Source organism: Patagioenas fasciata, chromosome 1 (assembly GCF_037038585.1).
Source record: "Patagioenas fasciata isolate bPatFas1 chromosome 1, bPatFas1.hap1, whole genome shotgun sequence".
NCBI lineage: Eukaryota > Metazoa > Chordata > Aves > Columbiformes > Columbidae > Patagioenas > Patagioenas fasciata.
In genome coordinates this window covers 16,350,242-16,364,620 of record NC_092520.1, presented here as the reverse complement: position 1 = coordinate 16,364,620, position 14,379 = coordinate 16,350,242, and the positions used below count along the sequence as shown (strand labels likewise).

The window sequence follows — 14,379 nt, the reverse complement described above, 5'->3', positions numbered from 1 at the left end:
ATTTTCAGTTCCTGTGAATGTCCTGGCCCTTCACAGTACTTACTGCTCCCCACACAGCTCACACGTGGAGGAGAAAGTCTGACAGTTCTTCCTTCAGCACAGGCTGGGATGTTCTCCCAAAGGGGACAGCTTTTCAACTTTGTGTCCTCCCTGGCTTGCCAGAGAGGCAGGTTTAAGTAGCAGACTTGGATTCCTCCTTTGGAAGACTTATCCCACATTACCAGAAAACAACTACAGACAGGCATAATCCCAGAAAAAACAGGATGACATCTGGGCTGCTGGAGCTGGCCAATTGTCCTGGGGGCCTGCGCTGCTCCCTGCTGCAGGGTGGGATGCGGGATGCCTGTCTGCCTGCCATAACTGAGGAGCTGAAATGACACAGGAAAACACATCCATGTCACTCAGTCCCAGGAGAAAATGGTCATGCCTCCCTGGCTCCCTGAGCAAAACATCACCTGAGAAATTTCAAAGCCTCCATTGGGCTTAGTCCTTGGAGAGGCTGGGAAGGAGGTGATGAGCATAGCTTATTTTGCACACAGGCAGTGGTTTACAAACAGTGGAGCTTTTTTGCATATTTAACAGGATAAGCTCTTATGGGATCAGTGATTTCTCCATTAGGAAGTTTTTATGCTTCCTGATGAGAAGAGAAGGCTTCTTCTACCTCAACACATTTGCCAAATGTACACAAAGGTCTAGTCTCTCAAAAGCTTGACAGCATTTCCCAGTCTTTACCCAAAAGCCTTTTCCAGTTCCAGAACTGCTGCCCGGTGATGCAAGGACTCTGAGTCCAGAAACAACTGGGAAAAGGTTTTGCCCAGTCCCAGGTTTGGTGCAGGACATCTGAGAGAAGGAAATCTGCTGATTGCTAATGTGGGACAAAAGGAACTGGTGGCATCTTCTGCTATTCAAGGGCTGGGAAGGAACAGAGGCAATTTTAATCTACCTGTACTCAGAAAAATTGTGTCCTGTTCTCTCAGCCACCAAATAGACAGATTTCCTGGGACAGCATCTCAACACTAACACCCTTCCCAGGGCAGGCCTAATTTCTGGTCAAGTTTCTGGGCACCAGCTGACCTCTGGGGTTTGCTGCTCCTGGCTTCCTGGAGCTGGAAGGGATGTGAAACAAGTTGTAAGGAATGAAGGTCAATCCCTCTCTGTCACGTTGGGAAACTACCTTTTTATGCTTTCCTTCTGGTCTCTTCTAGTCACTCCCTTCCTAGCTGACACTTTATCTTCAAGGTACTGCATCAGAAAAAGGATCTTCACCATCCATGGTATTGCTACTGCTCTGTGACAGCCTTGGAAGTGCCCCCAGCAATGGCAAGAGGGCAACCCTACAGCTACCTCCTCCAGGAGGGGGAGCAACCAGCTGAAGAGTGGAGGAGAGAAAATTAGGGTTTCTGACCTCCCAGACAGACAGCAGTTTATTCCATAATAAAGAATTCCTGTTAGTCCAGTTCATCTAACTTAATATCTGCTGCAAAAAGCAGCAACCAGATGGTGGAATGGCTGAAGTAAGTCCCTGAGTGAGACACCCAGAGTGCCAGGGATAGGGACAGGGATAGGGATAGGGATAGGGATAGGGATAGGGATAGGGTATGAAGCGTGGTTCCTTTGAGTGCTTCCCCCTCAGAAAGGTTTCTCACCTCTGGTAAGACAGAAGTTTGATATACTCCACTCAGTTACTAGCCATTTCTTCCATATGAGGCTCAAAGATGAAGCAGCTAGTGCCAAGTGGATATTGCTCTGATGGCAACAGGTGTCTCGAGGTACAAGAAAAACAGAAAGTCCCAGAATAAAGGGTCAGATGCCAGACAGCATTGAAGACTACAAAGAGCTTGTCTCAAGAAGACTGTGGCAACGCAGATTGAGGTTTTGCCCCGAACTGTGGCTGTTCAGGTCTCCGGCTGCAGGGAGTGCCAGAGGCTGCTGCTGCTGGGGGAGGGAGGCCAGCATTCCACCTGTGTGAGGTGTGAGCAGGTGCAAGATCTGCTCAGGATGGTGGTGAAACTTAAGGAGGGTATCGAGAGATTGAGGACCATCAGGGAGTGCGAAAGGGAGATCAACTGGTGGAGTAACACCCTGGCGTGCCAGTCAGTAAGGCCCCAGGGAGGTACCCCCCAAAAGGTGTGTGGTAGGACCAGGGCAATAAGTAGAATTGCAACCCTGGACTTCAGCAGGGCTAACTTTGGCCTTTTCAAGCAATTGCTGGGGGAAATCCCATGGGCAAGGCTGCTTGAAGGTAAAGGGGCCCAAGAGAGCTGGATTGCATTCAGAGATTGCTTCTTCCACGCTCAGGATCAGAACATCCCCACACACAGGAAGTCGAGGAAGGGAGCCAGAAGGCCTGCGTGGTTGAATAGGGATCTGTTGGGTATGCTCAAGCAGAAGAGGCGAGTTTACAGGTCATGGAAGCAGGGACTGGCCACTTGGGAGGAATATAAGGCTGCTGTTAGAGGATGTAGGAAGGCAGCTAGGGTAGCCAAGGCCTCCTTAGAATTACAGCTGGCGAGAGAGGTCAAGGAGAGCAAAAAGAGCTTTTTCAAAAATATACCAGATAAAACTAACACCAGAGGCAATGCAGGCCCACTGATGAATGGGGTGAGTGCCCTGGTGACAGAAGATACAGAGAAGGCAGAATTGCTGAATGCCTTCTTTGTCTCTGTCTACTCTGCTGGAGGCTCTCCTGGGGAGCCCTGTACCCCTGAGATCCTGGATGAAACCAGGTCAATGGAGGAGTTCGCTTTAGTCAATGAGGACTGGGTTAGGGAGCAATTAAATAATCTGGACATCCATGGGTCCAGATGAGATGCACCCGCGGGTGCTGAGGGAGCTGGCTGAAGTCATTGCTGGACCGCTCTCCATCATCTTTGCCAAGTCTTGGGAAATGGGAGAGGTGCCCGAGGATTGGAGGAAAGCAAATGTCACTCCGGTCTTCAAAAAGGGCAAGAAGGAGGAGCTGGGTAATTACAGACCGGTCAGCCTCACCTCTGTCCCTGGGAAAGTAATGGAACAGCTTATCCTTGGTGTCATCTCAAGGCATATCAAGGATAAGAGGGTTATTAGGGGCAGTCAGCATGGCTTCACCAAGGGTAAGTCATGCTTGACCAACCTCATAGCCTTTTATGAGAATGTAACAAGGTGGATGGATGACGGCAGAGCGGTGGATGTGGTCTACCTTGACTTCAGGAAAGCCTTTGACACAGTCCCTCATAGTATCCTCACAGCTAAATTGAGGAGGTGTGGTCTAGACAATAGAGTAGTGAGGTGGGTTGCAAACTGGCTTAAGGAGAGAAGCCAGAGAGTGGTGGTCAATGGTGTGGAGTCCAGTTGCAGGCCAGTATCTAGTGGAGTGCCTCAGGGGTCAGTACTGGGGCCAATATTATTCAATATATTTATTAACGATTTGGACGAGGGAACTGAGTGTACTATCAGCAAGTCTGCTGATGACACCAAGCTGGGAGGAGTGGCTGACACGCCAGAAGGCTGTGCTGCCATCCAGCGGGACCTGGACAGGCTGGAGAGTTGGCTGGGGAATAACCTGATGAAATTTAACAAGGGAAAGTGTAGAGTCCTGCATCTGGGCAGGAACAACCCCAGGTTCTAGTGTAGGCTGGGGAATGACCTATTAGAGAGCAGTGTAGGGGAAAGGGACCTGGGGGTCCTGGTGGACAACAGGATGACCATGAGCCAGCACTGTGCACTTGTGGCCAGGAAGGCCAATGGCATCCTGGGGTGTATTAGAAGAGGGGTGGTTAACAGATCGAGAGAGGTTCTCCTTCCCCTCTACTCTGCCCTGGTGAGACCCCATCTGGAGTATTGTGTCCAGTTCTGGGCCCCTCAGTTCAAGAAGGACAGGGAACTGCTGGAGAGGGTCCAGCATAGGGCAACAAAGATGATTAAGGGAGTGGAGCATCTCCCTTATGAAGAAAGGCTGAGGGAGCTGGGGCTCTTTAGTTTGGAGAAGAGGAGACTGAGGGGGGTTAATGTTTATAAGTATGTAAAAGGTGAGTGCCATGAGGATGGAGTCAGGCTCTTCTCGGTGGCAAACAATGATAGGACAAGGGGTAATGGGATCAAGCTGGATCACAAGAGGTTCCACTTAAATTTGAGAAGAAACTTCTTCTCAGTGAGGGTGACAGACACTGGAACAGGCTGCCCAGGGAGGTTGTGGAGTCTCCTTCCCTGGAGACATTCAAAACCTGCCTGGACACATTCCTGTGTAACCTCACCTAGGCGTTCCTGCTCTGGCAGGGGGATTGGACTGGATGATCTTCTGAGGTCCCTTCCAATCCCAAACATACTGTGATACTGAGCTCCACGGCCTATGTGGATGCTCAACCAACCAGAGTCAACCTGGAGCATCCTGGAAAGTTGAATTGTTGACAAAAAGCACCTGTTCTGCTGCCCAGTGTCCCCACAGAGAACATAGCACAAAAGAGAGACACATCACACTCTTTATGGAGCTCAAGTCACTCACTAGTACTTCTTAAAGAGAAAACAGACATAGAAGATATCATCAGAGGAAAGACTGTGCAGAAAGAACCATTTCTAGGAATGCACGGGACAATCCATGCACCATGCTGGAGGAGGCACAGTACTGACAGATGAGGAAAGCATGAGAACAAATTACTGGAAAGAGCAGATCTGTTTTCTAGTGATGAAATGGGATAAATGGGATAAAACTCCAGAGCTGTATTCCTAGGAAGACTGTCCTGACGATGGCACACAACTAGGAGACAGCTTCCAGTGAGCAGAGGAGATGACTGGTCTGCAGCAAGGCCAGCACAAGGAGGGAGTGAGGCAGCTTCGTGTCTTGAAGGAGACATCTCCAAGAGGCAGCAGCACTCAGCTGGCATCTCCACAGCATATGAAATAAAGTAGGATCAGGACTTTTGTCCTCAGACAGGGCAATGGTACCACTGACAGGCTGTCAGCAGCATCTTGTCCTGCCAAGATCCTGTTGGGCTCCCCCTCGTGTACAGGACCGCTCGCTTGGGGAAAGCCACTTGCCACTGGCACACCTCCCCCTGCTTACTATAATATATGTGAACTATGCAATATCTGCCTCCATCTAGTGGTACAGCTTGGCAAACCGCACTGGTTTTACACCCTGTTGTAAAGCACATCTCACCTGTCCACAAGCCCACAGCAGTTATTACTGTATCTCCCATCATTAGGGAGGGACAAGAGCAAATCTAGCAAGTGTGGTGCTGTCTCTTCCTTCTTCACTTTATTCTACTGCATTCTGTGTAAGTTTTTACATGCTGTCTCTGGGAGACACCTGAGGACATCTAAGTGCTTCACTTAAATAGCATCTGCTCTCTCCTCTTTCATCCAGAAGAAATGGGTAATCACATAGTATTTTGTTTTGGTAGGGCTTTGAATTTTTGCTTGCTTGTACTACTGCTCTTTTCAATAAAAATATATTTAAACGCCGCTTTGCTGTTCCAGATAGTACAACGAGTAGCAAATAAACTCCCAAATGCATCAACATTTCTGGTGGGTCCTTTCACCATACACATATAAAGGATAGGCTTTACTCCTGTTTTCAAAAACTCATGATTACTACCCTAGAGAAGCTATTATCGGGACTAACCCAGTTATTCACATATCCTGAGCCTACTCCATCAATCACAGAGTGATATTCCGAGCAGTCAAAGTCAATATATTTGTGGCAGAACTGTGTACAAGAGGTGCACAGGACCTGCAGGAAAATATTAGTTTCAATTCACACTACACTATTGATTCTACTTCATCTGTTGTCTAATAAAAGTTTAAGACAAAATACGCATTTGGATAATTTTAGTTGTACTATTCATTAATTTTTCTTTCTTTTAAGAAGTGCTTTTAAATATAATTGACTTGTATCAATTTATATCTCCATATAGATGTATGTACAGAGCTTATGCACTAGCTCTTTTTCCTTATCCGAATTTTAAATTTTTCTTATTTTATAATGTTTTGAAACAGCTTGTATGTCTGAAGACATCAAAAAAAGTGATGAAGTCTGTTATTTCCTGAGCCACCAGAAATATTTCAGAAAATCCCCATCTCTTCTCATCAGCCAAATATAGTAGAAACAGCATTTTACTCAAAACACTAGCTATTTCTACAGTTTAAATACATACCATTTCGAGGTGCACTGGGGGGACTTACCAACTCCCCTTTTCTAGTATTAAATCATTGCTTTTTCCTTTCAGGTCAACCTCTTTACATAACATCCCTCCTTCTTTTTAGATATTTTTTGATATTTTGTAAATTACTGTGTCCACATTGTCTCCTGTTCTCCTTGATGACTGTAACAGAATTTGGCTATGTGGGGGTGATGCACATTCCAACACGATCTCAGTCCTTTATTTCAGTCTCCCATTTCTGCTGCCCAACTCTGGAAAATCATCTTTAATCCAGAGCTTCTCAGTGAAATGCATGGCATGATGTCCTTGGGATTAATTTCTTCTAGAATCCTGGAAATGAAAACATTTAATTATACAGATAAAGCCAGGAAGAAGGTTATACTGGGCATAAAGACACTTTCACTTATCTTTTAATTTATTCATTTACCCAACAAACAGCCAACCAAAAAAAGAAACAATAGTAAAAAATACAAAGACAGTGCATCAGGAATGAAGTGAGATGGCTATTTTGACACTGCAAGGATGGACAAGGTAAGAAATACACCTTTGTTTTGAGTTTTCAGCTACAGGAAAATGGTCCTTCAACACATGAAGAGACAGTAAGTCCTGCTCTGAAGTTTATATAGCAGCCTGTAACTCTTCATTTTCTGTATCTCCATGTCTGATATCAAAGGCATTAAAAATAGAGGTCATGCCATGAACAGTACGTGCTCCTACAGCTTTGTCTTGTCTTCCAATGAGGTATTTCTGCACATTCTGTGTTAACAGTGACATTTGGTGGAGCTTGTCTGATTTCATAACTTCTTCTCAGTGAGGGTGACAGAGCACTGGAACAGGCTGCCCAGGGAGGTTGTGGAGTCTCCTACTCTGGAGACATTCAAAACCCACCTGGACATGTTCTGTGTGACCTCACCTAGGTGTTCCTGCTCCAGCAGGGGGATTGGACTGGAAAATCTTTTGAGGTCCCTTCCAATCCCAAACATACTGTGATACTGTGAAAACTCAGCCATGGGGTAGCTGATCTCCCACCCCAGCTCTGCACAGGAACTTGGCTGCCCACAAAGGCTCCTGTGGTTTCAGCTTTTAATTCTATAATGGGGCTTAACTGTTAATAGTCTAGAGGAGAGCCAGCAATACATGGTGTTAACAGGGGAATAAGATCTCTGGTGAATAAATTTCATGACATCAGCAGCAATTCCAGCCTTAGCAATGTATATTAAAGCTGCCACAGGAAAAAAACTCACAGATATATCATGGGAAAGAGCTGATGAGCTGCAGAAGTATGAAGTATGGCCTGTCATGGTACCTTCCTCTTGGCTTTTCCTTGATAGTGTTAACTGGAAATTTCATCCAATTTGAAGATGCTTTTTTTTCTGTTTTTATAAAATTATATCTTCAACAAAACCCACCTCAAACAGGATGTTCTTAATAGTATCATAATTGTGTTTTCAGTTTCAGCAGTGTCAATCTGAAGTAGCTCCACTGACGTCAATGGAGTTATTTTGGATTTATCTATAAGACTAAAAATGTTAGCAAAGGACTAGAGAAAATATTTTCTGTTTTGATTATTGTTACAGCAGGAACCACCACAAGCCAGAGAACCACAGATAATCACTGTTTATTGGAAAAGACTAAGGAAAATTATCTGGGGGTGGAAATTGTTACTGTTTTCTGTCAGCCCTAAAAATAATGTTCACAGACAATAAAACAAGAATAGAGAAAAGCAGCAGGCTGCTCAGGGACAGGGAAACACATCCACATTAGAAAACAGAAAACAGTAGAGGCCTTCAGCTTGGCCACAAGAATGGATCTAACCAGGCTGATACACTGCTCATCAACAACCTTTTTAATTTGTAGAACAGATCTATTCCAGCAGTCATTTATAATGTCAAATAAAAGGGTGAAAAAAACAGAGAACCCTCATGAACCCCTCCTGCTCCTTTCTCAGATATCCTTATATATTTACATAAGGATTGCACTAAACCTCACATTGCAAGATCACGTGTAACTAATTATCTACCAAGAATTCTAAGTCCTTTTCATAATCACTGTCCCACTACCTAGGGACACCATCCTGCTCTAAAGGGCCAAAGTGATCTGTGTTATTATGATGGGCTTTCTCTAGATGGAGCTTTGCACTCAAAGCAGAGACATCCAGGAGCAAAGTGACATGGTGCCAAAAAACCACTTTGCATTCAGTGCCAATCTAGACAGTTCAGACATGAATTACAGAATACAGTATATTGCTAAAAGCATTTGCTCATTTCATTAACTGCTGTTTGTGAAAAAATTCTAAAGATAAATTGGAGTCTCTAATGTTAAGTATCTTTTATTTTCAATTACATGACAGTGTTGTGGTGGCATTCCTGATTACATACTACTTCTCACAAATAATCACTCAGAGTTGAAACATTAATCTGAAATCAATGGCTACCTGATAAACAAACAATTTATTCTTTATGAAAATGAGCTTTGCAAAAGATCGATCACAATGTTCTTGTCATTTGTGACTGGATGTGGGATCAGGAAGAGCTCGAACTGGGACTTTTCCATCTTCCTTTGAAGTGAATCAGCCAAGTGACACAAAAAGCTAGAAATCAGTAGAGGTAAGCTCTAACACAAAAATAATAAATAGAATAAATAAAGAGTGTATTTAAAGAATGAAACCAAGGATGCACTCTTTCTCTATTTGGTACTTTCTGGAGCAGTTATTTTCATCCTAATGCGGACTTCCAGCAGAAATCATATATTCACTGTTTACCGATGTCTAGAAATAGCTGAAATGAATTCTGCCCCTCCAGTCCTGGAACTTTAGGTGGATTCTTGAGTTGAACACACTCCGCATTGTTATCTTCAGGTCATCACTAAAATTTCTTTCTTCTACCAAAAAAATACTGGGTTTAGGTTGTTCCTAAGTGTTTCTCGCACTGAGTTGTTTTGCTGTGGCCCTGCACAATTCCTTGTCTGCTTGGCTGAACTAACACTCTTAGACTTGCTCCAAGTGTAGTCTCACATTCTTTACAAAATTTGCAATATTCAGCATTTATAGAGTAAACTGAAAATAATTCACAGCTGAGTTGAGTTGGAATATATCAGTGCATAGTAACATAAGAACATGGTAAGACGGTAACATTTCCATCTTTCCCTTTTGAAGTGATAGAAGCAACTCTGCAGTCTCCCCAGAACCTTTTCCATACAGCTACCAATGGTCGAAAAATGGAGATGAAACTGCTGGAATCTAAGTAGGGATGAGAAGTGACAGGGCAGAGAGGAAGATCAAGAATCTTCATATTGTCAGTATGGAAAGAATAGCCTAGATTTATAATCAAGCGCTCCAATAAAATGGAGCCTAGAATAACTCAAAATAGTCATTCCCTTAGATAAGAAGTGTCACCTGGGGCTGATCCATAGGAGAATGTGAGCCACCAAGCAGCAACAAAGAACATTGCCCCAGGAAACCTTCTCCACATCCTAAGGCTAATGAGTGCCAGTAATATATAAGATCTCTTTCATCATATTAGACAGGGAATCTCAGAAATCCTGCTAAGTGTGAGATGGGAAATCCTACAGTTAGACAGAAAAAAAGAAAATAAGCTGCTGTTGAAAACATACATTAAAAATGTTATCATTATAATAATAACCTATAACTAGCAGAGCCTTTCTTTGTCATGATGGTTACAACAACAACTCAGAGCAGTTAAGGACGAAAGGGAAAATTATTGCAAAATATATTAAAAGACTGCCAGGTGTTGCTTTAATGCTCCCAATGAGGTTGTATTTTTTAACACTTGTGGAAAAATGCGGTATGAACTGACAGCGCTTAAAAAAATCAACAGTAGAAAACTATATTGGAATGGTGTCTTTGTTGTTAATTTGGCTTATCAGAAACATTTTTGAGTCAAGCTTCCTTTAATATCTCCTAGTGGTTCTGAATGTGAATGGAAAGAGCAGTAGAAGAGGTGAGAAAGAATCATGGTGAAGAAATGGTTTAACTTTATTTTCTTAAGTCATATTGTTTTCTTCATTCCTGCTCTCAGTGCCAGAAACGGGAACAGGGATTGCTTCTTTGCATAAAAAGATTTAAGATTTTACCTCTTGGGAATGAGAATTTAGGTAATCATTTGAGCAGAAGTCAAAATGCTGGAATAGCACTACTATCAGCACGATACTCTTTTAAATATGCCTTAGCTTCACAAATAAAACTCAACCACTTAGACTTCTCTTTGAAATAATTTTCCAAACTATTAGATGATTACCTAGTCCTGATGTAAAAAAAAAATAAAAAAAAAATCCAACTTTTATTTAGCAGTGAGTAGAATATCTTATAATAATAAGGAAGATATCAGTTTTTATAAGAAGCCAGAATAATCAAGAACAAAATCACTTCTCTTATCTGTGTTTGCTATGGCTACAAAGCCAAATGCTGCTATCATATCACTATTGGGCTAGTTCAAACAGCTCAGAGTTCACACACATTGCAAATTATGTTCAAGATGATGGGTAAATGTTGGTCAGTAATTTCCATTGGGCTATTTGCTCCCACAGCACAATTTCTACAGCATAGAAGCACTTTGCATGTGGGACACCTTGCACATACTCTGTATATGTGTATGTAAGCTGAGGAACGTGACCACTTATTTAGAAGCCTCTGCCAACTGTGTGCATCTTTGCTGCTTGCTAGGTCAGTTCAATCATTTTTCCATGTCCTCTCTGACCTTCAAGCATTAGAAAAAGTCCCCACAAATTCCATCCCCCATTACATTGCCCATCTTCATATTTTGGCCTAATGTTGGATTTTGGCAAAAACACTCTGCAGTGCTTAGGGATCCAGCATACCTGTCACTTAAAGCACCAATCCTAACCTTTGCATGCTGTCTTCTTCAGATTTTTATTGCCCTGTTATCTCTTTGCTTTAATTTCTGTTGTAAAACTTTCAGTTGTTAACTGTGTTTTCATCATGGTTATACAATATCTCACACGACTGGCCCTCAGTTCTGTTTGTTCAGCCTCTTGGTTACTACAGAAGAGGCAGCAGTATAAAACAAAATCCTCCCCTTCCCCTGAATTAACTACATGCTAGAACTTGGGAACACTTATATAAGTGGTAATCAGCTTTCTGTTTTTATCTCACTTACAAATGCTACAGACCTTAGATGTCTTAATCAAAGCATCAGGAGCAACAATCACTAGCAGTTTAGATGACTGCCAGGCAGCTGTCCTAGCTAGTACCTCGGCACTAGTTTATCTAACAGCCTAAAAAATCATCTAGCATGAAGTTCATTCTGAATATCCTGGAAGCTCTTTGAATGAGCCCTGCTAGCTCCTGCACAAAGATCCTTTTCCCCCTTTGAAGGTGCACCCTCTTCATCACCAGCAGGCCTGATGTTGTATAAATAGACCCATGATCAAAAAACCCAAAATTCTGATGACACCACGCTCAGAGCCAGATATTGACCTGCTGGGTCTTCCTGTATTTTCCTCATCATAGCCTGCAATTTGAGGGATAGAGGAGAACATGGCTTGTGCTCCTGATCCCTTAACCAGTTCTCCCAAGGCCCTGAAGTCCCCCTCAATCACCCTCGGGCTTCCTGCTACAACTCCATCGCTGCCTATCTGAAAAATCAATAATGGATAATAATCTGAGAGTCATAGCAGAGCAGGAAGTTTTCTCTTGAAGGAAAGAAAACATTCGCTTTTGTAAACAGGAAAGAACTGGGTTTTCTCTGCAATTTAAGTGATCTAATACGGGGGCAAGGCAGTTGGTCTTTAAACGATGATGTAGCGATGGAAAAATAAAAGCTCACTGCAGTTCTCAGAGACCTTCAAAAGCAGAACTACAGGGACAGAAATACAAGTAGCCAGTCTGCCAGAGCTCTCAGCTGGTCTTACGCTATTATAGACCAGTCACTGTAGACAGGGTCAGGAGACCGTTCCTGAAGACATGCTGGGTGCTTTGTGTGGAAAGGGAGTTCCAGGAGACAAGGTGAGTATTTTTGTCCCAAAGCTTTTCCAGGAATATCACTCCTGAATATACTTGACTCTCATAAGGCTATTTTTAAAGCGTAAAGCTCATTATTTTATTCTATTTACTCACTTTAAGAAAGGAAGAAAGAGAGAAAGAGAGAAAGAGAGAAAGAGAGAAAGAGAGAAAGAGAGAAAGAGAAAGAGAGAAAGAGAGAAAGAGAGAAAGAGAGAGAGAGAGAGAAAGAGAGAAAGGGAGAAAGGGAGAAAGAGAGAAAGAGAGAAAGAGAGAAAGAGAGAGAGAGAAAGAGAGAAAGAGAGAGGGAGGAAAAAAGAGAGAGAAAGAGAGAAAGAGAGAAAGAGAGAAAGAGAGAAAGAGAGAAAGAGAGAAAGAGAGAGAGAGAGAGAGAGAGAGAAAGGGAGAAAGGGAGAAAGAGAGAAAGAGAGAAAGAGAGAAAGAGAGAAAGAGAGAAAGAGAGAAAGAGAGAAAGAGAGAAAGAGAGAAAGAGAAAGGGAGGAAAAAAGAGAGAGAAAGAGAGAAAGAGAGAAAGAGAGAAAGGGAGAAAGGGAGAAAGGGAAAGGGAGAAAAAGAGAGAGAAAGAGAGAAAGAGAGAGAGAAAGAGAGAGAGAGAAAGAGAGAAAGAGAGAAAGAGAGAGAGAAAGAGAGAAAGAGAGAAAGAGAGAAAGAAAGAAAGAGAGAAAGAGAAAGGGAGAAAAAAAGAGAGAGAAAGAGAGAAAGAGAGAAAGAGAAAGAGAGAAAGAGAGAAAGAGAGAGAGAGAAAGAAAGAGAGAAAGAGAGAGAGAAAGAGAGAAAGAGAGAAAGAGAGAAAGAAAGAGAGAGAGAAAGAGAGAAAGAGAGAGAGAGAGAAAGAGAGAAAGAAAGAGAGAGAGAGAGAAAGAGAGAAAGAGAGAGAGAAAGAGAGAATGAAAGAGAGAGAGAGAAAGAGAGAGAGAGAGAAAGAGAGAAAGAGAGAAAGAGAGAAAGAGAGAAAGAGAGAAAGAGAGAAAGAGAGAAAGAGAGAAAGAGAGAAAGAGAGAAAGAGAGAAAGAAAGAGAGAAAGAAAGAAAGAAAGAAAGAAAGAAAGAAAGAAAGAAAGAAAGAAAGAAAGAAAGAAAGAAAGGAAGGATTGAGAATTGCATGGCGCAAGGCTTAATTAAACCTGTTATGTATCTGTCATGATAACACCATGGAAAGAAATCCACAAACACTGTTTCAACACCCGCTTTAGAAATTCTCATGTCTAACAACAACAAAGTGTTCAAGCATGTGCTTAATTTTAAGCACCTACATCATCCCTACAAAACTTCAAAAGGATCATGCAAATATTTTAAGATGAAATGTTTTGTCAGACTAGGGCCAAAGCTCTTAGCATCTTGCATCATTGAACTTAGTTGTATAAGATTAATGTTTCCACAAACAACAAAATAATTACCAAAACAGCTAAAATGTAAATAACTTGTTTTTTTCCAAAACTAATATTAAACAATAAGTTACAATTTGACTCACAGTTTCATTTTTTCACCATTTTCAAGTTAAAAAAATGCACATTTTGCAGTTTAAAAATCCTCCTGAATTTCTTAATGTAAGACAGGGCTAGATTTGCGGAAATAGATATGTGCAAGTGGTTGGAAACTTTACATGGAAAACTGTGGCCCGGGCGTTTAATCCAAGTCCTATATCCACTAAAGGCAGGATCTAATGCTAAGCAAGATGTCACCACCTTTCCTTGTGGAACTGTTCCACCTGGCACAAATATGTAGTCAACGGGATGGGAGGCAGTATCCACATCCACACTAGAAGTTAGATCCCTTCCAATCGTAAGATAACACAACAGCCTCAATCTTCATTTACCTGAAACTATTTATTGAGTGTGACACAAATTCATATTCACCTCGGGTTCACTGAACGATATTCCTCAATTAATAAACTATTTGTGAATGAAATACAACCTGTCCTATATACAATGAACTTTCCCTGCCACATACACCTGGCTTGCAGGTGTATCTTAAGGAGGTATTTCCCACAAACAGCAATTTGGAATTATGCAGAAAATTATCCAAAACTTTTACAGTGCTAATTGCTAGTGTAGCTATTTTCAACCAATGTAGTAACAGCTGTGATGGTTTCAGAGCAAAGCAATGCCCAACTTAGGCAGTTTTACAGGATGATCAGGGACATTTTTTAAAATGAGAGTATGACTGGTTTCATTCTGATTTCTTTTCCCACTTCAGCTTGTTCTAATCTTTCTTTTATAGTTTTTAACACCGTTTAGCTTTGTGT

The 14,379-nt window shown here is 42.3% G+C and overlaps 1 long non-coding RNA gene across 4 annotated transcripts in view; it reads right to left on the bottom strand.

The window, feature by feature from the left end:
* The window catches only part of LOC136098499 (uncharacterized), a 51,744-nt gene that overhangs the window by 29,878 nt on the left and 7,487 nt on the right, over window positions 1-14,379 (bottom strand). For 2 of the 4 annotated variants that reach the window (XR_011737220.1, XR_011737216.1), the window contains exon 2: window positions 6,132-6,467. The exons of the other annotated variants lie outside the window; for them this stretch is intronic. This is a non-coding gene — a long non-coding RNA (uncharacterized lncRNA). The remainder of the gene's footprint in view (window positions 1-6,131; window positions 6,468-14,379) is intronic. 4 annotated transcript variants of the gene reach the window in all.